This window comes from Carcharodon carcharias, chromosome 7 (genome assembly GCF_017639515.1).
Source record: "Carcharodon carcharias isolate sCarCar2 chromosome 7, sCarCar2.pri, whole genome shotgun sequence".
Classification (NCBI taxonomy): Eukaryota; Metazoa; Chordata; class Chondrichthyes; order Lamniformes; family Lamnidae; genus Carcharodon; species Carcharodon carcharias.
In genome coordinates this window covers 161,520,150-161,545,017 of record NC_054473.1, presented here as the reverse complement: position 1 = coordinate 161,545,017, position 24,868 = coordinate 161,520,150, and the positions used below count along the sequence as shown (strand labels likewise).

Here is a 24,868-nt window from a genome sequence, read left to right as displayed (position 1 = left end):
ACTTTTGATAAAGTCCCATATAAGAGGGTAGTGTACAAGATTAAAGCACGTGGGATTGGGGTAATATATTGATGTGGATTGAAAATTGGTTAACAGACAGAAAAAAGGGAGTAGGAATAAATAGGTATTTTTTTTTTAGAGTGGCAGGCTGTGACTAGTGGGGTACTGCAGGGATCAGTGCTTGGGCCCCAGATATTCATAATATATATCAATGATTTGGATGAGGGAACCAAATGTAATTTTTCCAAGTTTGCTGATGACACAAAACTTGGTGGGAATGTGAGTGGGGAGAAGAATGTTAAGAGGCTTCAGGGTGATTTAGACTTGTTGAATGATAGGGCAAATACATGGCAGATGCAGTATAACGTGGATAAGTGTAAAGTTATCCATTTTGGTAGGAAAAGCAGAATGGCAGAATATTTAAATGGTGATAGATTGAGAAATGTTAATGCATGAAGGGACCTGGGTGTCCTTTTATACCAATCACTGAAAGCGAGCATGTAAGTGCAGCTAGCAGTTAAGAAGGCAAATGGTATGTTGACCTTCACTGCAAGAGGACTTGAGTATCGGAGCAAGGATGTCTTACTGCAACTGTACAAGGCCTTGGTGAGAGCACATCTGGAATATTGTGTGCAGTTTTGGTCTCTTTACCTAAGAAAGGATATACTTGCCACAGAGGGAGTGCAGCAAAGGTTCACCAGACTGATTCCTGGGATGGCAGGATTGTTGTATGAGGAGAGATTGGGTTGACAAGGCCTGTATTTATTGGAGTTCAGAAGAATGAGAGGGGATCTCATTGAAACATATAAAATTCTGACAGGGCTGGACAGACTGGATGCAGCCATGATGTTTCCTCTGGTTGTGGTTGGGGGGTTAGGGAGGCAGAACAAAGGGACACTGTCTCAGGATATGGGGTAGACCATTTAGGACTGAGATGAAGGGAAAATTCTTCACTCAGAGGGTCGTGAGCGTGTGGAATCCTCTACCACAGAAGGCTGTGGAGGCCAAGTCACTGAATATATTTAAGAAGGAAATAGATTTGTAGACTCTAAAGACATCAAGGGGTATGAGGAGAGAGCAGGAGTATGGCATTGAGATAATGGACCAACCATGATCATATTGAACATCGGAGCAGGCTCAAAGGGCAGAATGACCTACACCTACTCCTATTTTCTGTTTCTATGCTGTTATTTCTCCCATTGTCTTTTGCATCTTGAATGCTGTTTGTTTTAATTGGTTTGTCTTTAAACTTCTGTCTTAGGAGCTTCTGGCTGCGGCATACAGATTTAAAATGTCCTCTCTTACAGAAATGGCACTCCGCATTTTTTTGGGACAGTCTTTGCATCATTGCAGCCTTTCCCCGCCACAGTGAGAATACTGAGTAATGGTGGCTACTGTGCTCTCTTTGCTCTTTTCCTGTCTTTGAGTAGGTGTGCTGCTGCTTCTGTGTCCTACAAACCGCTTTGTGTTAGTTGTTTATTCTCCATGAAATCTCCCTGCCATTTTACACGGAGAGGCGGTGACGTAGTGGCAATGTCACTGGACTAGTAATCCAGAGGCACAGGCTAGTGCTGTGGTGACTTGGGTTCAAATCCCACCACAGCAGCTGATGGAATTTAAATTCAATTAATAAATCTGGAATTAAAAGCTAGCCTAACAGTGACCACAAAACCATTGTTGATTGTTGTAAAACCCATTTTGTTCACTAATGTCCTTAAAAGGAAATCTGGCATCCTTATCTGGTCTGGCCTACATATGACTCCTGACCCACAGCAATGTGGTTGACTCTTAAATGCCCTCTGCAATGGCCTAGCAAGCCACTCAGTTGTATCAGATCATTACGAAGCCTAAAAGGAACGAAACCAAACCAGCATCGATTTAGGCACTGGAAATAACAACACACCCAGCCCTGTTGGCCCGAGAAAGTTGTCCTTACTAACATCTGGGGGCTTGTGCCAAACTTGGGAGAGCTGTCCTACAGACTAAAGCAACAGCCTGATATAGTCATACTAATGTAATTGTATCTTACAATGTCCCAGACACCACCATCACCATTCCTGGCTTCCTGGGTATATCCTACCTGACAGGATGGGTCCCACCGATTGGTGGGACAGGACATACCCTGCAGAAGTGGTGGCACAGTGGCAGGAGGCCTGGGAGTCCTCGATGTTGTCTCTGGACACCATGAAGTCTCATGGCATCAGGTCAAACACAGGCAAGGAAACCACCTGCTGGTTACCACATACTGATGAATCAATATTCCTCCATGTTGAACACCATTTGGAGGAAGCTCTGAGAGTGGCGGGGTGCAGAATGTACTCTGGGTGGGGACTTCAAAGCCCATCACCAAGAGTGGCTCGGTAGCACCACTACTGACTGAGGTAGTCAAGTTCTAAAAGACATAGCTGCTCAATTGGGTCTTCGGCAAGTGGCGAGGGAACCAACAAGGAAAAATCCTACTTGACCTTATCCTCCCCAGTCTGCCTGTGGCAGACACACTTGCCCGTGACAGTATTGGAAAGAGTGACCTCGTGGAGACTGCCCTGTCTTCACATTGAGGATATTTTCCATTGTTTTGTGTGGCACTACCACTGTGCTAAATGGGATAGATTTCAAACCGATCTATCAACTCAAAACTGGGCATCCATGAGGCACTGTGGTCAGCAGACTTGTAAACAGCCACAATCTGTAGCCTCCTAGCCTGGCATATCCCCCACTCCACTCTTACCATCAAGCCAGGGGATCAACCCTGGTTCAGGGAAGAGTGAAGGAGGAAATGCCAGGAGCAACAGCAGGTATACCTAAAAATGAGGTGTCAACCTGATGAAGCTACAACACAGGACTATTTGAGTGCCAAACAGCAGAAGCTGCATGCGATAGACAGAGCTAAGTGACCTCACAACCAATGGATCAGATCTAAGCTCTGCAGTCCTGCCACATCCAGTTGTGAATGGTGGAGGACAATTAAACAACTCATTGGAGGAGGACACTGCACAAATATCCCCATCAGTGATAAGGGAGCCCAGCATATCAGTGCAAAAGATCAGGCTGAAGCATAAGCAACGTTCTTCAGCCAGAATTGCCGAGTGGATGATCCATCTCTGCCTCCTCCTGAGGTCCCCAGCATCACAGATACCAGTCTTCAGCCAGTTCGATTCACTCCATCTGATATAAATAAATGGCTGAAGGCACTGGATACAGCAAAGGTTATAGGCCCTGAAAGGGTTCCAACAATACTATTGAATCAGAACTAGCTTCACCCCAGTCATGCTGTTCCAGTACAGCTACAACACTGGCATCTACCTGGCAATGTGGATAATTGTCCCGGTGTGTCCTATGCACAAAAAGCAAAACAAATCTAACCCCACTAATTGCTACACATCAATCTACTCTCAGTCATCAGCAAAGTGATGGAAGATGTCGGTAACAGTGCTGTCAAACAGCACTTACTCACCCATAACCTGCTCACTTGACGCTCAGCTTGGGTTCCGCCAGGGCCACTCATTACAGCCTTGGGCCAGAGGTGGACAAAAGAGCTGAACTTTGGGATGGCGAGAGTTACTGCCCTTGACATCAAAGCAGCATTTGACCAAGCGTGGCATCAAGGAGCCCTAGTAAAACTGAAATCAATGCAATCTGGGGAAAACGTTCCACTTGTTGGAGTCATATCTAGCACAAAGGAAGATGGTTGTGGCTGTTGGAGGTCAATCATCTCAGACCCAGGACATCGTTGCAGGAGTTCTTCAGGATAGTGTCCTCGACTCAACCATCTTCAGCTGTTTTGTCAATGACCTTCCCTCCAACATAAGGTCAGAAGTGGGGATGTTCACTTACAACTGCACAATGTTCAGCACCATTCATGACGACTCAAATACTGAAGCAGTCTGTGTCCATATGAAGCAAGGCCCGGACAATATTCAGGCTTGGGTTCACAGAATGACAGAATTTTTATGGCACAGAAGGAGGCCATTCAGCCCATCATGTCTGCACCGACTCTCCAAATGAGCATTATGACCTAGTGCCATTGCCCTGTCTTTTCCCCATACCCCTGCATTGTTTCTATTCAAATAATCATCTAATGCCCTCTTAAGTGCCTTAATTGAACCTGCCTCCACCACACTTCCAGGCAGTGCATTCCAGACCCAAGCCATGTTGTGTGAAAAAGCTTTTTCTCACATCACATTTGTTTCTTTTGCAAATCACTTTAAATCTGACCCCCCCCCGATCCTTTTACGAGTGGGAACGCCTTCTCCCTAACTACGCTGCCCAGGCCCTCATGATCTTGAACATCTCTATTAATTCTCCTCTTGGCCACCTTCTCTCCAAAGAGAATACCCCCAACCTCTCCAATCTATCATCATAACTCAAGTTTCTCATCCTGGAACCATTCTTGTAAGCCTCTTCTACACTTCCTCCACTGTGTTCACATCCTTCCCATAAAGTGGCACCCAGAACGGTACACAATACTCTAGCTGAGGTCTAACGAGTGTTTTATATGAATGCAGCATAACCTCCTTGCTCTTGTACTCTATGCCTCTAGTAATAAAGCCCTGAATTCTATATGCTTTATTAACTTTATTAACCTGTCCTGCCACCTTCAATGATCTATGCACATATACACTAGGTCCTTCTGCTCCGGCACCCCCTTCAAAATTTCACCCCTTATTTTATATTGTCTGTCCATGTTCTTCCTATGAAAATGTATCACCTCACACTTCTCCGCATTGAACTTCATCTGCCACCTATCTGCCCACTCCTCCAACTTGTCTATGTCCTCTTGAAGTTCCACACCATCCTCCTCACAGTTCATAACACTGCCAAGCTTTGTATCATCTGCAAGCTTTGAAATTGTCCCCTGCACACCAAGATCCTAAATTATTAATATATATCAGGAAAAGCAAGGGTCCCAATACCGACCCCTGGGGAACTCCGCTACAAACCTTCCTCCAGCCTGAAAAATATCCATTGACCATTCCTATCTGCTTCCTATTTTTCAGCCAATTTTGTATCCACGTTGCTACTGTCCCTTTTATCCCATGAGCAATAACTTTTCTCTCAAGTCTGTTGTGTGGCACTGTATCAAATGCCTTTGAAAGTCCGTATACATCACATCAACAACATTACCCTCATCAACCTTTTCTGTTACCTCTTCTAAAAGCTCCAGCGAGTTAGTTAAGCACAACTTCCCCTTTAGAAATCCATGCTGGCTCTTATCAACCCATAGTTTTCCATTTGACTACAAATTCTATCTGGAATAATTGTTTCTAGAATCTTGCCCACCACTGAGAGCTGGCTCAAGGAAAGGCAGAACTAGGTGTTAAATATTCTTGGGTACAAGGCGTTCAGAAAAGATAAAAGGGTGGTGGTATTGGTTAAGGAGAGAATTGCAGTGCTGGAGAAAGAGGATGTCCCAGAGGGTTCAAGGACAGAATCAATTTGGCTAGAGCTAAGGAACAAGGGTGCAATTACATTGCTCAGAGTAATCTATAGACTGCCCACTGGTGAGAAGGATGTAAAATAAATCTACAGGGCAATTGCAGAGAGATGCAAGCATTATGGAGTAGTTATAATGGGGGACTTTAATTATCCAAATGTAAACTGGGGCAGTGGTAGTGTAAAGGGGCAAAAGTTCCTAGACTATGTTCAGGAAAATTTTCTACAACAGTAGGTGGCCAATCCAACAAGAAAAGACTCATTGTTGGACCTGGTTCTTGGAAATGAGGTGGGCCAAGCAGATTAAGTGTCAGTGGTGAAACATTTAGGAGACAGTGATCATTGTATTGTACGTTTTAAGGTGATGATAGTAAAGGGCGATGGGCAATCCAGAGCAAGAATAATTAACTGGACAAGAGTTGACTTCAATGGGGCAAGAATGGAGCTGGGCCAGATGGACTGGAAAGAAAGATTGGTGGGAAAAACTGTAGCTGAACAATGGGCTACCTTCAAAAAAAGAATTGGTTTGGGCACATTGGTTCGGTCAAGGTATATTCCACCCAAAGGGAAAGGCAGGGCAAACAAATATAGAGCTCCCTGGATGAAAAAGAAATTAGAAATTAAGATAAAGAAGAAAGAGTGTGCTTATGACAGGTGTCAGGTAGGAACTTTTGCCCCTTTACACTACCACTGCTCCAGTTTACATTTGGATAATTAAAGTCCCCCATTATAACTACTCCATAATGCTTGCATCTCTCTGCAATTGCCCTGTAGATTTATTTTACATCCTTCTCACCAGTGGGCAGTCTATAGATTACTCTGAGCAATGTAATTGCACCCTTGTTCCTTAGCTCTAGCCAAATTGATTCTGTCCTTGAACCCTCTGGGACATCCTCTTTATCCAGCACTGCAATTCTCTCCTTAACCAATATCACCACCCTTTTATCTTTTCTGAACGCCTTGTACCCAAGAATATTTAACACCTAGTTCTGCCTTTCCTTGAGCCAGCTCTGTTATCGCCACAACATCATATTTCCACATGGCAATCTGAACCTGTAACTCTTATTTACTAATCTTCATGCATTCACATACATGCGTGGTAACCCTGATTTAGATTTTGTTACTTTCTCCTTTACAGCAGCAAGTAACATTTGCACCACACAAGTGCCAGGTAATGACCATCCCCAACAAGAGAAAATCTAATCATCTCCCCTTGACGTTCAATTGCATTACCATTGCTGAATCCCTCACTATCAGCATTTTGGGGATTACCATTAACCAGAAACTGAACTGGACCAGCCATATGAATACTGTGGCTACAAGAGCACGTCAGAGGCTAAGAATCCTATGGCGAGTAACTCACCTCCTGACTCGCCAAACTCTGTCCACCATCTACAAGTCAGGAGTGTAGCGGAATACTTTCCACTTGTCTGGGTGAGTGCAGCTCCAACAACATTCAAAGCTTGACACCATCCAGGACAAAGCAGCCCGCTTGATTGGCACCCCATCCACTTCATTAAAAATTCACTCCCTCCATCACCAATGCATAATGGCAGCAGTGTGTACATCTACACGATGCACTGCAGCAGCACACCAAGGCTCCTCTGACCTCACCTTCCAAACCTGTGACCTCTATCACCTAGAAGGACAAGGGCAGCAAATGCATGGGAACCTCTAAGTTTGGAAATCTAAATGTACCACATTTACTGGTTCTCCTTTATTACATCCTCAAAGAACTCTAATAAATAAGTAAAACATGATTTCTGTTTCACATAATGCCTGACATATTATGATTTTCTACATTTCCTGCTACTACCTCTAATGGATTCTAGCATTTTCCTAATGACAGATATTCGGTTGACTGGCTTATAGATTACTGCCTTCTGTCTCCCTCCTTTCTTGAACAGAGGTATTACATTGGCAGTTTTCCAATCCACTGGGACCTTTCCAGAAATCGAGAGAATTTTAGAAGATCGCAACTAATGCGTTCGCTATCTCTGTAGCCACTTCTTTTAAGACCCTAGGATGCAGGCCATCAGGTCCAGGAGATTTGTCAGCCTTAAGTTCCATTAGTTTTCTCATTACTTTTTCTTTAGTGATAGTGATTGTTTTAAGTACCCCTCGCTTACCACTATTTATGGGACACTTTTTGTGTTTGCTACTGTGAAGACAGATATGAAATACTTGTTCAAAATCTTTGCTTTTCCTTGTTTCTGTTATTAATTCCCGAGTTTCACCCTCTTAAGTGACCAATGCTCACTTTAGCTACTTTTCCCTTTCACTTACTTTTACTGTTTTTTTTATTTTCTTGCTAGTTTTCTCTTGTACACCAATTTCTGCCCCTTTTTAGTCATCCTTTTCTGGTTTCCCAATCTTCTGCCCTACTAATCTTCACGGCATTGTATGTCTTTTCTTTCAATTTGCTACTATCTTTAATTTCGTAAGTTAGCCCCGGTAGTGCATCCTTCTAGCCCTTCTTCCTCAATGGAATGTATCTTTGTTGAGAGTTGGGAAATATCTCCTTAAATGTCTGCCATTGCTCATCCACCATGTTCCCTTTTAACCTTTTTCCCAGTCCCCTTTAACCAATTCTGTCTTCATACCCTTGCAATTGCTTTTATTTAGGTTTAAGTTACGGACCCATTTTTCTCACAATTTGGTTTATCATGCTATGATCTCTCTTGCCATAGGACCCTTTACTACACAAGCTACAAGAACCTTGAACCTGTTGGACAATTGCAAAGGCTGAGGTTCCTCCAGTCTACCTTCTCATTTCCACATACCTGCATCACTTGCAGTCACAGCTGCAGACCAAATTCAAAGTACCTTGTCTAAGGAGTGTGACTGCCTCCTAGAACAAAGTCTAGGTAACTTCCTCCCTCCCTGGTGCATCGCAGTGTCCGAAGTTCAGACTCCAGCTCATTAATTCTGAGCCGAAGTTCCTGAAGCTGCAGTCACTTAGTGCAGATGTGGCTGCTGTGGGTCACAAATGCGTCCAACAATCTCTCATGCTACAGCTGCAACACATCACTGGCCCTGCCCTTATGTTTTATTTAACAGATTAAGTTTGGAAATATCACTCAACGATTATCTGTAGTTAGATACATACGAACATATAAATTAGGAGCAGGAGTAGGCCAAGCTTGCTCAGCCATTAAATAAGATCATGGCTGGTCTGATTGTAACCTCAACCCCACATTCCTGCCGCCCCCCCACCACCCCGCCCCCACCCCCGTTAATCAAGAATCCAGCTAGCTCTGCCTTAAAAATATTCAAAGACTCTGCTTCCACCACCTTTTGAGGAAGAGAGTTTCAAAGACACTCGACCCTCTGAGAGAAATAAATTCTCCTCATCTCTGTCTTAAATGAGCATCCCTTTATTTTTAAACCTTGATCCCCAGTTCTGAAGAGGAAACATCCTCTCCACCTCCATCTGTCAAGACCCCGCAGGATCTTAAAGGTTTCAATCAAGTCGATTCTTCTAAACTCCATTGGATACAAGCCTAACCTGTCCAACCTTATTTCATAAGACAACCTACCCATTCCTGGTATTAGTCTAGTAAACCTCCTCTGAACGGCTTCTAACGCACTTACATCTTTCCTTAAATAAGGACAACAATACTGTACACAGTATTCCAAATATGGTCTCACCAGTGCCCTGTACAACTGGAGCATAACCTCTCTACTTTTGTAATCAATTCCTCTCACAATAAACGATAACATTCTATTAACTTTCTTAATTACTTGCAGTACCTGCATACTAACCTTTTGTGATTCATGCACTAGAACATCCAGATCCCTCTGAATCTCAGAGCTCTGCACTCTCTCACCATTTAGATAATACGCTCCCTTTTTATTCTTCCTGCCAAAATAGACCATTTCACATTTGCCCCCATTATACTCCATTTGCCAGATCTTTGCCTACTCACTTAACCTATCGATGTCCCTTTGTAGGCTCCTTATGTCCTCTTCACAATTTATTTTCCTAACTATCTTTGTGTTGTCAGCATATTTCGCGACCATATGTTCGGTTCCTTCATCCAAATCATTTGTGTAAATTGTAATAAGTTGAGGTCCCAGCACTGTTCCCTGTGCCACACCACTTGTAACACCTGCCAACCAGAAAAAGACTCATTTATGCCGATACTGCTTCCTGTTAGCTCGCCAATCTTCTATCCATGCCAATTTGTATCTCCCTACACATGAGCTTTTATTTTCCATAATAACTTTTGATGTGGCACCTTATCAAATGCCTTCTGGAAATCGAAGTACAGTACATCCACAAGTTCCCCTTCATCCACAGCACGAAGAACTCCAATAAATTAGTTGAGCATGATGTCCCTTTCACAAAACCATGTTGACTCTGCCTGATCGCCTTGAATTTTTCTAAGTGCACTGCTATAAAATCTTTAATTAAAGCTTCTAATATTTTCCATATGACAGACGTTGGGCTAACTGGCCTCTAGTTTCCTGCTTTCTGTCTCTTTTCCCTTTTTGAATAAAGGAGTTACATTTGCTATTTTTGAATCTAGGGAATTTAGGAAAATTAAAACCAATGCATCAACTATCTCACTAGCCACTTCTTTCGAGACCTTTCCATCCGGCCCCAGGGATTTGTCAGCCTGCAGCTCAATACCACTTCCCTGATTGTAATTTTTCTGAGTTCCTCCCTCCCTTCCATTTCCTGATTTAGAGCTATTTCAGGGATGTTACTTGTATCCTCTATAGTGAAGACCAATGCAAAATACCTGTTCAATTCAACCACCATCTTGCTACTTTCCATTATCAATTCCCAGACGCACTCAGACCAACACTCACTTTGTGAATTCTTTTATTTAAATATGAGAAACTCTTACTATCCATCTTTATATTTCTAACTATCTTTCTCTCGTACTCCAATTTTCTGCCTCCACATTAATCGTTTTGTCATTCCTTACTGTTCTTTATAATCTGTCTAATCTTCTGACCTATCACCCTTCTTTGTGCAATTATATGCTTTTCCATTAATTTTGATACAGTCTTTAACTATTTTAGTTAACCACGGATGGTAGGCCCTCCCCTTGGAATTTTTCTTTCCCATCTCATCTATTCTGTGTATTCTGAAATATCGCTCTAAATGCCTGCCACTGCATCTTTATTGACCTATTTCTTAACCTCATTTGCTAGTTCACTTTAGCTAGTTCTGCTTTCATGCCATCATAATTGCCTTTGTTTAAGTTTAACGTACTAAAACATAAGAAATAGGAATGGGAGTACACCATTCAGCCCCTCGAGAGCCTGCTCCGCCATTCAATAAGATCATGGCTGATCTGCTTGTGTCTCGATTTTCACATTCCCATCTACAGCGTGCATCCCCCCCACCCGGATAACCTTTGATTCCCTTGCCTAACAAGAATCTATCTAACTCTGCCTTTAAGATATTCAATGACCCTGCCTCCACTACCATCTGAGGCAGAGAATTCCAAAATGTCTCAGCCCCCTGAGAAAAAAATTCTTATCTCTGTCCAAAAAGGGCGACCCCTAATTTTAAAACAGTGCCCCCCTAGTCCTGGACTCACCCACAAGAGGAAACATCCTTTTGATGCCCACCTTGTCAAGGCCATTCAGGATCTTGTATACTTCAATCAAATCACCCCTCACTCTTCTAATCTCCAGTGGAAACAAGCCCAGTCTGTCCAGCCTTTCCTCATAAGACAACCCACTCATTCCAGGTATCTGTACTAGTCTTGGGTGCACTTGTTTCTCCCTCAAATTGCTACTTAGTGGTGCTTTCACTATGAGATTATCAATTAATCCTATCTTGTTGTACAATACCAGGTCTCGTATAGCCTGCTCTCTGGTTGGCTCCAGAATGTGCTGTTCTAAGAAACTATCCCAAAAACATTCTATGAATTCCTCATCTACGCTACTTTTGCCCATCTGATTTTTCAGTGGTTTCCAGATCAAGTGGCTTCATTAGTTAAGCTATAAATTCAATGCAATACTTATCTCCCCAATACCAGTTTAAACTACTATCCCCTTTCAGCTGATGAACTGTTGCTAACTATGATTTCCCATGTAGATGGGTGCAGAGAAACATGAGTGGGCCATACAGCTCAAAAGCTTGCTTTACTATTTTCGTTAACAGTGACGGTTCTGTCATTAATTCCAATTCTGTATTTTCTTTGTATCCCTTGCTTGTGAAATAAACGTATTATCCAATTTCCTGTAAACATTTAATTGATAGTTCAGAGTCCCACATTACCATTGAAAGAAAACTACAAAAAGCATTTCCTTTTGGAAAGAGAAAACAAACTATCCGACCTGATCTTAATGCAAACTTGCCTGTCACTTTGAGTTGAAATCATTAAAACATTGAAAAACCTTGCTGTAACAAAAACTGAAAATGCTGGAAAAACTCAGCAGGTCTAACAGCATCTATAGAGAGAGAAACAGAGTTGACGTTTCGAGTCTGTATGACCCTTCTTCAGAGGTCATACAGACTCAAAACATCAACTATGTTTCCTTCACCACAGATGCTGTTAGACCTGCTGAGTTTTTCCAGCATTTTCAGTTTTTGTTTCAGATTTCCAGTATCCACAGTAGTTTGCTTTTATCAAAGACCTTGCTGTGTTGTTTTACTAAAAATTGCTTAATTTAATCTGTTGGGTAATTTCAATATTGAAGTATTAATATTTTGATTTTATGATTGAGAGAAGGAAGTAAGATTGGTAGAAGTCAGTGTAAGTTTTACTCCTAAATGTCATGATGTAAGCTGTGTTAATAGTGTTTCTATGGATGTGGATCACTTGACAAAATGACGAAGGGAAGAAATTACTGTTGGCAATGTCGAAACGGTAGAGCAAGCAATTTGATATAATTGCATTAAATGCTCATTTGATAGCATCACTGATTTCAACTTGTGTTTCTGTTATACCATTAACATGCAGTGTTTTTAAAGATGGAATGACAAGTAATGATTCATTGAAATTGATTAACTTATTTCTTTTTCATCTTTAGAGTATTTATACAATGCAAGTTTAAGAAGATATGAAGAAACATCGAACTTTGTGAAACTAGAATGCTATCATATGAAGGGAAAGCAGATTATATAATTGTGCTATGAAGGAAAAGTTAAAGCATTGATATTGCTTATATCCATTTCAGCTTTTAAGCCAGTCATTGTCCTCCATTTGTAAATCATTACACTTCATGAAACTTCATTATCCAGTGCACTTTTGAGCGCATAAATGCAAATTTTTAATAACTTGATTTCTTAGCATTTCACCCTAGAAGGTAAGCTATCTAATAGAGTGCAAATCGACAATTAATCAACTTTCTATATCTTAAAATGCTTTGCCATAATTGCAATTAGGCAACATCTATTATGATAGTCAGTAAACCCATGATAATTGAAGGTCAGCTAAGAAATTTTAAGAATACTGACAACAAATTAAGGAAATTTGTTATTTCAGCCAGAAAAATACTCCATCAGCACCACCCACCAAAGCATTCAAATCCATGGCATAATAAAAGACAGTGCACCCTGGCAACACAGCTGCAAGATGTAGCACAGGCCAGGAGATACACAAGTCTACTCATCTGGGATAGGATCCAGTTGAGCAATAATGGAGACACTCTGCAAATAGATACAAGGATTTAATTCTTTGTCTATCCTGAATTTTCTTTTACATCTGTAACCCCAGTGAATGTATACAAAGGATGTCGGAAGGTTAGCAATCTCTCTTTTCCTCCCCTTTAGGCCTACAGAACTTTGTTCTACTGGTGTATTGTAAGCTCAGGAATGAATCTTGAGTTGACTTTCTCATAGTCTGTTTTAACTGGTAAGCTTAAGAACAAAAGAGAACTTACCGCATGTTCCTGTCAGGGAACACCACTCTTAAATTGAGCAGCTCTTGAAAGGGCAGAGCTCACTAAGTCCATCAATAGGTGACTGCAGCTTAGTCTACCTGTGAATATGGAAAGAAGTGGCTTCCTTGACATGAGAGGTGACATTGCAGTTTTGCTGCATGTCACTGTATTATAACATACAGAGTTTCTGGAGCACTATGTCAGGTTTAGCTGCATTTGATCATTTTGGTTAACTCCTCCCTGTGTTGCTTCCAATCCTGTCCTCGAACAGAGCTCTCTTCCAGTTACTTTCATAGAGTGTGTGTGAGATGCATTCATTAGTCCATAAAGGGAAAATAATTTTTTTGATCTCTTTACCTTGAGCCTGTTAATTTTAAACCAAAGTCCTCTATACCTGTGCTCGTTGTCTGTAGCCTATTCCATCTGCATTGTACGGTTATCTTCTCAACAGCAATCAAATAGATGACCTTTCCACTCATTAACAGAGGATAGTCTATCTGGCAGCAATTAAGTAATCCGTTATCTCGGTTGAGTACGTCTATAGTGTCACTTGTTTAGTAAAGGACCTGTAAATTCCTCCTCTTGTTTGCTAGTTAATCTGAATTTTCGGGCCATCCGTCCACCAGATGTGTCACTTAAGAATCAGGAGGCAAAGTTTAAAACTTTTAACAACACAACACCCTAGTTACTGATTAGTCTACATTCACTTTTACAGGATTACAAGACTAGAAGAGATCACTGTTTATGTAAGCAGTCTCATAGAGACCCACTAGCTGGGTCGCCTGCTGAGAAAGTACATGCTTGGATGGTTACACCTGTGTCCACTTGCAGGGATTGCCATCTTTCCTGCTTCTGGATGCCGAGATTAAATATATGTCAGTGTTGCTTAGCAAACAAACATGGCATAATATCCTTGATTTGCACTGAATCACCAGGATTGACATTGAGGAATGGGATGCATGGTGATCTGTATTCATCTCAATAGCAATCAGAGTTAAACCTGGTGCATATGTAATTTGAACAACCAGGAGATCCAACATGGTGCCCTCCATGTCCTCCCTAAATTTAGAATGGTGTAATTTACAATAGTGAATGCAGTGATTAATGGAGGGCTCCCTTCAAATAATTCTAGTAACCATCAAGTAATTCAAGAGTGCACTTTCTTCATTTGGAACCTCTCTCCCTGATATAAATAGTAGGTGCCTTATTTTACAGCTGTCTGAGTGCCATTCTCCTTGTCTGTAAAGTTGAAAAATGGAGGGCAAAAGCATGAGGTGTATTCGGGTTAGAGGACTGTGCTGGCAGCACCATTTGTTTATTTCATGTGCCTCCTACAGGGCTCGGATCTAACCATCCACTCTATCTATTGAAGAAAATTTTATTTTTTGTTTCTCTGACACAGTGGGATTCCCAGTATTTTGATACTCTTGTGAAATAGTACTACTTATGGAGTTGTACTTCAACCCACTCAATTACTTTCTTCCTCTGAATTTTTTTATTGAAGTGTTAGGGGGTTGCATGCAACTTTTCTTTTGCACAGTCTATACAAGATGTGGTTCTTGATTTTAGTAACTGATTATAGCTTGGTATAGAGGCCAAATGATTAATTATACATTTATGTGTCTGAAAAGATGACATTCTGAAACTAAATGCAACATCTGCAGTGATGAAAGGTAAAAGCACTTTGTGTATATATTATATATGTATATCCGATTATTGTCTGGAAATGTGACTGACTTAGAGGCTCAATTTATAGATCTTTATGAACTTTTTAATCCCGTAAATTTAATGTCAGATTTTGTTTGCTGTTATATAATAGCAACAGTTAGCATTCTCTGTTAGAATGCAAATTAAAATTGGATTTGGATACAGTATTAATCTTGTAATGTTAATATATACCAAAGTATAGATGTATTCCATAGCTTTATACTTTTCTAGTTTTAAGTATACTTGCAATAGCTACTTAAGTATTGCACAAATCTAATGTAAATATTGCATTTTTGCTACAGTTAAATATTGGCTTAACATCATGTTGCCAGTCAGTATTAAGTTACAGGTGGCAAGGCAGGTTCCTTTGTTACAAGGTACTTTTACAGAAATCTGGGAAGAAGTGGCAAAATGTCTCATTGAGGATACTTGGCCATTAAATCTACCCTCCCCCAATTAAAAAAAACACAACTTACTGCAAAATTTAACTACCATGATGTCACTTTTTAGCAGAAATTATTGACAGTTATTAGACCCTAACACAAAATGAATGCTTATTGATCTAGACCCAATAATAGATCTTTATTGAGAGTGGACGTGGGGTACATTGTACATAAAGGACAAACATATCTGAGTGAAGCAGAAATGGATGTAAGACAATACTTGAGAGGACTGTATATTAACCAACAAACAGCCTTGCTTTTCATTTTTTGCTGCACTCTATTAGCACTTCTACTGAGATGAGCTGGATAATGTATGCGAAACAGCTATTTTTCCTTTGGAAATATAAAGCTTTTGGTCAAAATCTTGGCAAATGTTCTCCAACAGTGGAGTTTCCAGGACTTTAGTCAGCAAATATTGTGACCGGTAATTCCCCTTAATGTTTAAGTAATGTTTTTTTCTATCAAATGTCCACAGTACTTCTTGAAGTATTTATGTTTATAAAAAATTAGTTAATTATATAATTATTCTTTCTGTTTACTGTAAATATTTAAACTATTTTCTTACTGTGCATATTTTGAGCCGTGCAAAAAAAATTGTAAGCAGCTACTTCCCTTCACTGAAGAGGTTTTCGGTAGTACAAGCTTTACTTGTTATGAAGGGAGCTTCAGTTGCCTGACCGGCTTTTAGGTCAGTCATTTTAAATACAGAATTTCTATTCAGATTTGGATGGTTTATATCTAATGTATGTTTCATTTTTTTGGAAAGTTGCATTTTTTATATATATGTGTACATGTATATACACACAAATATATATGAAATGGTATAATATTTTGTTATATGTACTGAGTGAGTACAATCAAATTATAAACTTTACCACGTGTTTCTGTGGTGGCTTTGTGAGACTGTCAAAATTAGTTCAGAATGGCACTTTTGCTACCGTTTTTAAAATGATTTAAATACGTGTTTTAAAAGGAAATCAAATATTTATGGGGCATACTGTGAAATAGTAAGGCTAAATATTTTTTTTAAATATCTTTGCGTGAGAATCTATATAATGCTAAATGAGAATGTATGTTTATTGTTTGGATTAGAGTTCACCAGTGTTTGTTCTACCAGGAGACAAAGCTGAAATCTAAAACACGTTAAAAATCTATATAAATTGATATCTTTTGAGTTCACTATTTACACTAATTCCATTATTTTGTCTTGTACCATTTTGATTCCATTACTGCCTTTGATAATGCTGACCGCATAGTAGCAGCCTGAATATAAAAAATAGTAAATTTATATTGCAGAGCAAAACCCTGAATTTATTGTGCATTGTAACACTTCACATCCATCAGAACTCCTCTTTGATTGCCTGTAATCTTATTTTTATTTAACAATATCACATCCAGTTCACCTTGATTATTGTAGATGCCTAGGTGCAATAATGTTAATTAAGATTACATATTTGCATTTCTTACTGTGCACATCAAATTGGTGTTAATTTTGTTTTTTATTGAACATGTTTAACTCAATTTAATTGAGAAGTAAGATGAGCCAATTACAGACATTAATTTTATTTTATTAAATTAATATCCTACAGTGTTGGGTTTTATTTGATGAGTTTTTCTTAAGTTTTAGCCACCTGATATTTTTAAGGTACTTTTATTTTCTTTTGGGTCCTTCAAAACTACACATTAAGAGACTTTTGTTGGAGTGGTCAGCTTTCTCCATATCTGTGCTCGGTTCTTCCACTTAAATATGTATGTTTCATTCATCCATACCCACTGTTGGCTGCATCTTTTGCTAATTAAAGCAGCATTATCAGACTTGTAGAACAAACTGTAATTTGACTAACATACTTCCTCTTGCATGAGTCTTAAATTAAAAGCGAATGGATAGGAAAGATGGGATACAAATAATTTTAGCATTCAAGTTATCTGGCAGCCTATGGTAACATAATTTTTGCTCACACACTTTCCATCTTTACTGGTAGAATTATACCTTGAAATGCCCTGATTAGTAATTAAAGATATGCACAGCTGCTCATCTGACATTATCTGGACGCTTTTTGTACTGTGCTGAAAGGAATTGGAATAACAAGAATCACTCTTGTTTCTGTACAATGGCTGGTAGTAAATTTATTTAGTCATGAACTGAAAGAAAAATGGAATTCAATTTACACATGAATGAGTAGTATTTGGGACTATCATAAAAGTGATAGGCATCTTGTATGACAAGATGAAGAGTATTAACAGTTTCCATGCCTGGAATATTTTTTCATTTAAATGGAATAAAGTTTCATTACTAAAACAGTTCAATTTTTAAGAAGATACTATTTTTGTGGAAGATGCTGATATAGGAAATTATTGCAACTCACGAATAGACAATAATTGAATGAGTTATTAAACTTTGCACGAATTATCCAGTCTGCCTCTTTCAAGAAAATGAGAATTTTAACAACTATTTATAAACTATTTTCCATGCTTTCTTCCTACTGTCATGTTCATTGAATCTTATTTTTATATTAAGTAGATTTTTTTTTAAAATTTGCAACACATTTTCATAACATTTGAGATTTTATACTATTGATTGTAAGGGTGGTTCAATTGAAAAGTACACATGCTAAGTTCAGTAATTCCACATTTCCAATGTGGGGCACAATGCTTGCAGATCATAAAATCAGCTCAACCATCTGCTTCCTTCGAGGTCAGCCCTCCACTTGGTGTATGAATATTCCTGATAATGACCCTTTTTAATAATGCTAACATTCTGCACATCAAAATTAAGTGTAGAAGTACAAGAATTGCTTGTGATTTTATATTGATCTTGACATGAATTCTTGTAACAATTAAACTAGAACTTTTTACACTTTTTTTCAAAAAGTATTTGTGTTGGTTTATTTCCATTTTTAATTTTCTCCTATAGGTTACTTGCTACATAGCTTCTCCCACCTGACAGTGCATGGATGGTCCACAGCCTGTGACATGATAAACCATGAGCAGACATTATTTGAGAGAGTAACACTGGACAGCATCTTGTTTACCTCGACCCAAATCAATCTTATGGTTTTGCTGAGATTAGGCAAAATTCACCAATTATAGGCAACTATCGGACTCCAATGGCAAAATGTTCAACCATTTGGTCAGGACTCGAATTGTCCTCCTAGCTCTTAATTTTAATGATTACACTTTTAATTTTTGGAGATAGTTTAATGATATATTTCTCTCACAAAATAAACTATAGCTTATACAATTCAATTTGGGACATAAATCAGCCTGATAAATATAAGCCATTCTGGCTTTTGACTAAACTAGAAACGATTAGTGGAAAAAAGATTGGTGCAAAATCCCAACAGTTAAACAGGCTTTTATATATATCCCACTTCTGATTCACCTTCAGCAGTTTCTTATAAACAAAATACCTATGTATTGCTAAGCAGCAAATACTTTTTGTTAATTGATAATTGAGGGAAATGGATATTAACCTTTTCATCTCATCACCATTGTAGGAATAGTGCAAGCGGAATGTCTACTCAGTTATTGCTTCCAGGATTTCTATCCAAAGGTAGTAATAGGAAAAAATAAAGTCTACAATTTTTGTAACAGTTATCCTAAATTAGTGCACATTTTTTAAAAATTGCACAAATATTTAAAAGATTTTGCCAGTAATAGATGTAGTTTGTATATTTTCGTGATTTCTACAGATGTTTAAATGTGGTAGAACATTGCATAAAAAAATATATAAGGAATGCTCTTGCAGTAGATTTCATATGGTTGTTTACAAATAGTGTGTTGCACTGTTGGATCAGTAAGTCTTTGGTGTTCTAACCGAGCATAGCAGCAGTATCCAATACTCTCAATTATTCCATGTATAATGAACAGCCATGAAAAAAGATGCAATTTGCGGACTATATGTCCAAAGCTGATTTAGCAAAAAAGCAAGAAATGCTTGTCAGCACAGCTAACTTGGCCTGCTATACTTCTGAGTTATGTCCCCTGACATCATTCAGGAGTTGATTTTCCTTGAATCAAGAAATGTTCTCTCTTTTCCTTCATGCTTTCGTAACTCTTTAATTAGCAAGGCAGAATTTTGTGTTGTATTCTTTGCCAACCCCTGAATAGTCTCGAAATGAAGACTGAGACAATATATATTCACTTCTTGTATGTACAGCAGCGTGTATATGAAATGCCTCATTCATGTTTGATTTCATTTTAAATTTTTAAAGGAATGGTTCAGTGGTTATTTGTGCTTGAAGTGTTTTAGAATTGTTTCATATTTAGATGAAGTTTGTAAAAGTTATAAAAGCAGAAGTAATGCAGATGCTAAAAAACAGGCAGTGCTAGAGTACTCAGCAGGTCTGTAGAGAAAGAAACAGTTAATGAATATTTCGAGTCGAATATGACTCTCATCATTTTGAAACATTCGTTAACTCTTTCTCTTTCCACAGATGCTGCCAGACCTGCTGAGTATTTCCAGCATTTTGTTTTTATTTTTTAAAATCTATGTATTTAAATTTAAAAACTCGTGTCCAAATTTTAGTCAACATATGTACTTTAGAATAGTTAGGAAATTTTCAAAATTCAAATTAATTTCATAGCCCTTTTATAGGATTGTATTTCTGCCTTCTGCAAGTTAAAACAGACCTATTTTCTTCCCCTTCCACCAGAAGTGCAGCTTTGAGTGTGCATAGTGTGTATTTATAATCAGCTGAGTTAGGCAACAGGAGCATTCTTTTTCTTTCCAAACGCAACCAATTAAACTTATACAAGTGCAAGATTTGCATAGACAAGTAAGCTGCTCTGGGATATATATCCACAATCAATTAATTGAAAACCAGTTTGTGCCACCAAGACTTGTGGGAGAGCTCTCAAGATCAGGAATTTGTTATTTTTAAGTGAGATATTTAAATTTTTAAATAATGTAAACTTAATACAAAAGGCTTTAGACAAGTCATTGTTATAGCAAAGTTCTTATTGTTACAAAGGTTATATGGAAGTGAGATTTATACTATCATTAATTCTGCCTGTCTTCATTGTAGCAATTTAAACTGTTTCAAACAATTAACATAAAGGCACTAACTCTCTCCTTCTGTTGTGATACAAAGGTTAATATACCCAAAGCCATGTGTATGTTATTAATGGGAACATTAGTAGCATTGTAAACAATTATTGAGACATTATGGTACAGAAGGAGACCATTCAGTCTGTGCTGGCTCTCTGTAGACCAATCTCCTGCTTTGTCCCTGTGGCCCTGTCAATTTATTTCTCTCAAGTGCCCATCCAATTTCCTTTTGAAATCAATTATTGTCTCTGCTTCCACCCACCTTTGTAGGAAGCAAGTTCCAGGTCATTACCACTTGCTACAAAACAAGTTCTACACATTTCTGCTCTCCCCACCCTCCCACCATGCATCTCTTTCCCAAAACCATAAATCTGTGCCCCCTATTTCTTGTACAATCAGCTAATGGGAATGGCTTTTCTTTGTCTATCTTAGCTAAACCTATCATAATCTTGTACACCTCTATCAAATCTCCCTTAAATTTCCTTGTAGCTAAAATCTCTCAATCCTAGAACCATTCTATTTCATCTCCTCTGCATCCTGTCAAGGACCCTCACATCCTTCAGCATAATGACCCTGCTTTTGTACTCAATACCTTCTTGAAGCTCAAAAACCCATATGCTTAGCTAATTACTCTCTCAATATGCCACCTCCAAAGATCTGTGCATATGAACATCTAGGTCCCTCTTATGCCTGCACACTCTTTAGAACTGTGCCATTAAGTCTATAATGCCTCTCCCTATCCTTTCTGCCACAATGCATTACCTCATACTTTGCATTCAATTCCATCTGCCACTTGTCAGCCCATTTTGCTGGCTTATGTATGTCTTGTTGTGATTGATTGGAATCATCCTCACAGTGTGCCCCCCCCCCCTCCAAATTTGGTATCATAGGCAAATGTTGAAATTTCACTTGGTGTTCCAATATCTAACTCATATATCAAAAAAAGCACTGGTCTTGGCAATGACCCTTGGGAACATCACTATCTGAAAAACAACCATTTACCACAACTTGCTGTTTTCTGTCTTGAAGCCACTTTTTTATTCAAGCTGACAAACCCTCTGTTTCTGTGAGCCTCAATTTTGTTAACCACTCTTTTCTGTGTTTTCTTAAAAACTATACATCCATTTCATTTTCTTCATCAGCTTCCTTTGTCACTTCATCAAAAATTCAATTAGATTAGTCAAGTATGATCTGCCTTTTACAAATCTGTGCTGGCTCTCTTAATTGGCTCAAACCTCTCCAAGTGCCTGTTGATTTTTTTTCTCTCAGATTTGTTTCTAAAACTATACCAACACTAATGTCAAACTGACCAGTGTGCAGTTACTAAGAATGTCCTAACACTCCTCCTTGAATAAGCCAGTTGCCGCTCTCCAAACTTCTCACCTCCCCAGTATCAACCGAAGATTGGAAGATTTATGGCAGGATCGTCAGCCATCTTCATCTCCATTTCCTTTAGCAACCTAGGATGCAAACCATCTGGACCAACTTAGCTACTCTAATCATAGCCAGCCTTTCCAGGACCTCCTGTCTATCAGTTTTCACCCCATCCATTTCCTCTACAATCTCCACTTCTACTGATATTTTGTCAGCCTCTTCTTCCTTCATAAACGCTGATTTAAAAAAAGTGCTCTAAATATTCCAGCCTGTCCTGAGCCTCTAAGCATGTATCACTCTCGTTGTCCCAAAAGGAGCAGCTATTCACTATTACTATTCACATGTTAAAAGAAGATTTATTTGTTCTCATTAATGTTAAGTGCCATTCTGTTTTTCTTTGCCAGTCTTATTTTCTTCCTCACTTTCCCCCTCAACTTATTGTATCTGGCCTGGTTCTTGCTTGAAGGGTTCACCTGACGTGCATCATATATCCTTTTTTTTGTTTCATCATATTCCCTATCTCCATTGTTATCCAAGGAGCCCTGACTTTAGTTCACCTACCTTTCACTCTATTGGAATGTGCCTTGTCTGTACCTGAAACATCTCTTCCTTAAAGATCCCCCATCGTTCAGTTACAGTTTTCCCGATCAGTCTTTTGATTTCATTTTACCCTGAATCAATCCCCTCTTATCCCATTGAACTTAACCCTCTTCCAATTTAGAAGTTCTACTTTAAGTTGTTCCTTGCTCTTCTCCATTACTAATCTAAACCTTATGATACAATGATCACCCTTATCCAAGTGTTAACCCACAGACACTTGGTCCTCTTGGCACACCTTATTCCCCAGCACCAGATCTAAAAAATGCTTCCTTCTTAGGTGGACCAAGAACATCAAGGAAGTTCTCCTGAGTACATTTCAGAAATTACTTCCCCTGCCCCCATCCCCCAACCTATTCTTTTCCCTTTACTCTAACATCCCAAATGGTTTTTGGGTAATTCAAGTCCCCAAATATCACCACTCTTTGCTGCTGGTTCACCTTTATGATTTCCTTGCAAATTTGTTCCTCTATCCCCCTCTCACCATTTGGAGGCCTGTAGAATACAACCGGGGGTGAATTTTTAGCTTGGCGGGCAGGCTTGCGCTTGACAGAGCGTAAAATAACGCAAGATGACATTGGGCGAGCGTCCCGACGTCATCGTGCACTTGCACGATGTTTTGATCGGCGGGCGCACACCAGAGTCAGCAGCGTGCCCGCTGACAGTTAAAAAACCTATTAAGGCCATTAAAAAGTTAATTGGGAGAAACTTTTTGCTGCCTTACGGTTGGTGGGCAAGTGAAAAGGCCAAGCAGCCTTTGCATTTTTTAGGAAACCTCATCCACAGGCGGGATGAGGTTTCCAACACCAAATAAAAATAAAATCAAAATTTTAAAATTTAATTAATAACATGTTCCTGCTCATGTGACAGAGCCACACAAGGGGACATGTTTTATAACATTTTTTAATTTTTTTTTTTATTTTGAAAGATGTTCATCTCCCTGAGACAGCTTTGTGCCTCAGGGAGATTTTCAAGTGTGCACCCACAAGCATGCGCAAAGTTTGCACTCACCCTTCTCCTCCTCTCTGCCCCCCCCCCCCCCCCCCCCCCCCCCCCCCGCCTCAACCCCCACACAGCATTGCCGCTTGCGTTTCATGCTGGGCGGTTCTTAATTGGCCCACCAGCGTGAAATCATGGTCCGGCCCCGATTTGCAGGTGGCGGTTGGCTTCATGGCTGAGCCCACCCAACAAGGGAAAAACCCTCCCCCTGTAGTGCGGTGATCATACTTTTCTTGCTTCTCAACTCTAATCAAATGAATTCAGTTCTCTTTCCTTCCGCGCGCCACCCCCCCCCCCCAACTTAAGGACATCCTCTCATTCCAACACTACATGTCTTCCCTGATCCGTGCTGCCTACCCACCTCCCCTTTTTCCCTTTCCTATCATTTCTGGACACTTTGTACCCCAGGCTCTTCACTATATGAAAATGTGGTTGGTCCATGTTGAACCTGAAATGTAAAATTACTGACCTGAAGAAATACCAATGCTTACTGTGTATTTTAAAGGCATAACTTTGGCCGATACTTGAGAAATATGGTTGGAACACCATGCAGCCTTGGCTGGCATTCGCATCTGGTATCATTTCACCCCACCATCATACCGAACAGTGTGTTCCAGATCGCTGCTAAATTGTTAAATGCAGAGCTGAACAGGAGGGAATTTCCCAAATAAAAACAGAATTATCTGGAAAAGCTCAGCAGGCCTGGCAGCATCGGCGGAGAAGAAAAGAGTTGACGTTTCAAGTCCTCATGACCCTTCAACAGAACTATGCGAATCCAAGGAGAGAGGTGAAATATAAGCTGGTTTGGTGGGGTTGGGTGGGGGGAGAGAAGTGGAGGGGGTGGTGTGGTTGTAGGGAAAAGCAAGCAGTGATAGGAGCAGATCATCAAAAGATGTCACAGACAAAAGAACACAGAGGTGTTGAAGTTGGTGATATTATCTAAACGAATGTGCTAATTAAGAATGGATGGTAGAGCACTCAAGATATAGCTCTAGTGGGGTTGGGGGGAGCATAAAAGATTTAAAAATAATGGAAATAGGTGGGAAAAGAAAAATCTATATAAATTATTGGGAAAAACAAAAGGAAGGGGGAAGAAACAGAAAGGGGGTGGGGATAGAGGAGGGAGTTCAAGACCTAAAGTTGTTGAATTCAATATTCAGTCCGGAAGGCTGTAAAGTGCCTAGTCAGAAGATGAGGTGCTGTTCCTCCAGTTTGCATTGGGCTTCAACAGTGCAGCAGGCCAAGGACAGACATGTGGGCAAGAGAGCAGGGTGGAGTGTTAAAATGGCAAGCGACAGGGAGGTTTGGGTCATTCTTGCGGACAGACTGCAAGAATTTCCCAGCTGGAAGAACAATAAAAGTTATTGTTTCCAATTAGTATCAGAGATGTTAACTGGCCTTTTCTCTTTGCAAT

At 39.7% G+C, this 24,868-nt stretch overlaps 1 protein-coding gene across 2 annotated transcripts in view; it reads left to right on the top strand.

The window, feature by feature from the left end:
• The window catches only part of nfat5b (nuclear factor of activated T cells 5b), a 200,039-nt gene extending 183,014 nt beyond the window's left edge, over window positions 1–17,025 (top strand). For both annotated transcript variants that reach the window (XM_041190961.1, XM_041190962.1), the window contains exon 14: window positions 12,433–17,025. The gene's annotated coding sequence lies outside the window, so the exon portion shown is untranslated. The remainder of the gene's footprint in view (window positions 1–12,432) is intronic.
• The last annotated feature ends 7,843 nt before the right edge of the window (window positions 17,026–24,868 follow it).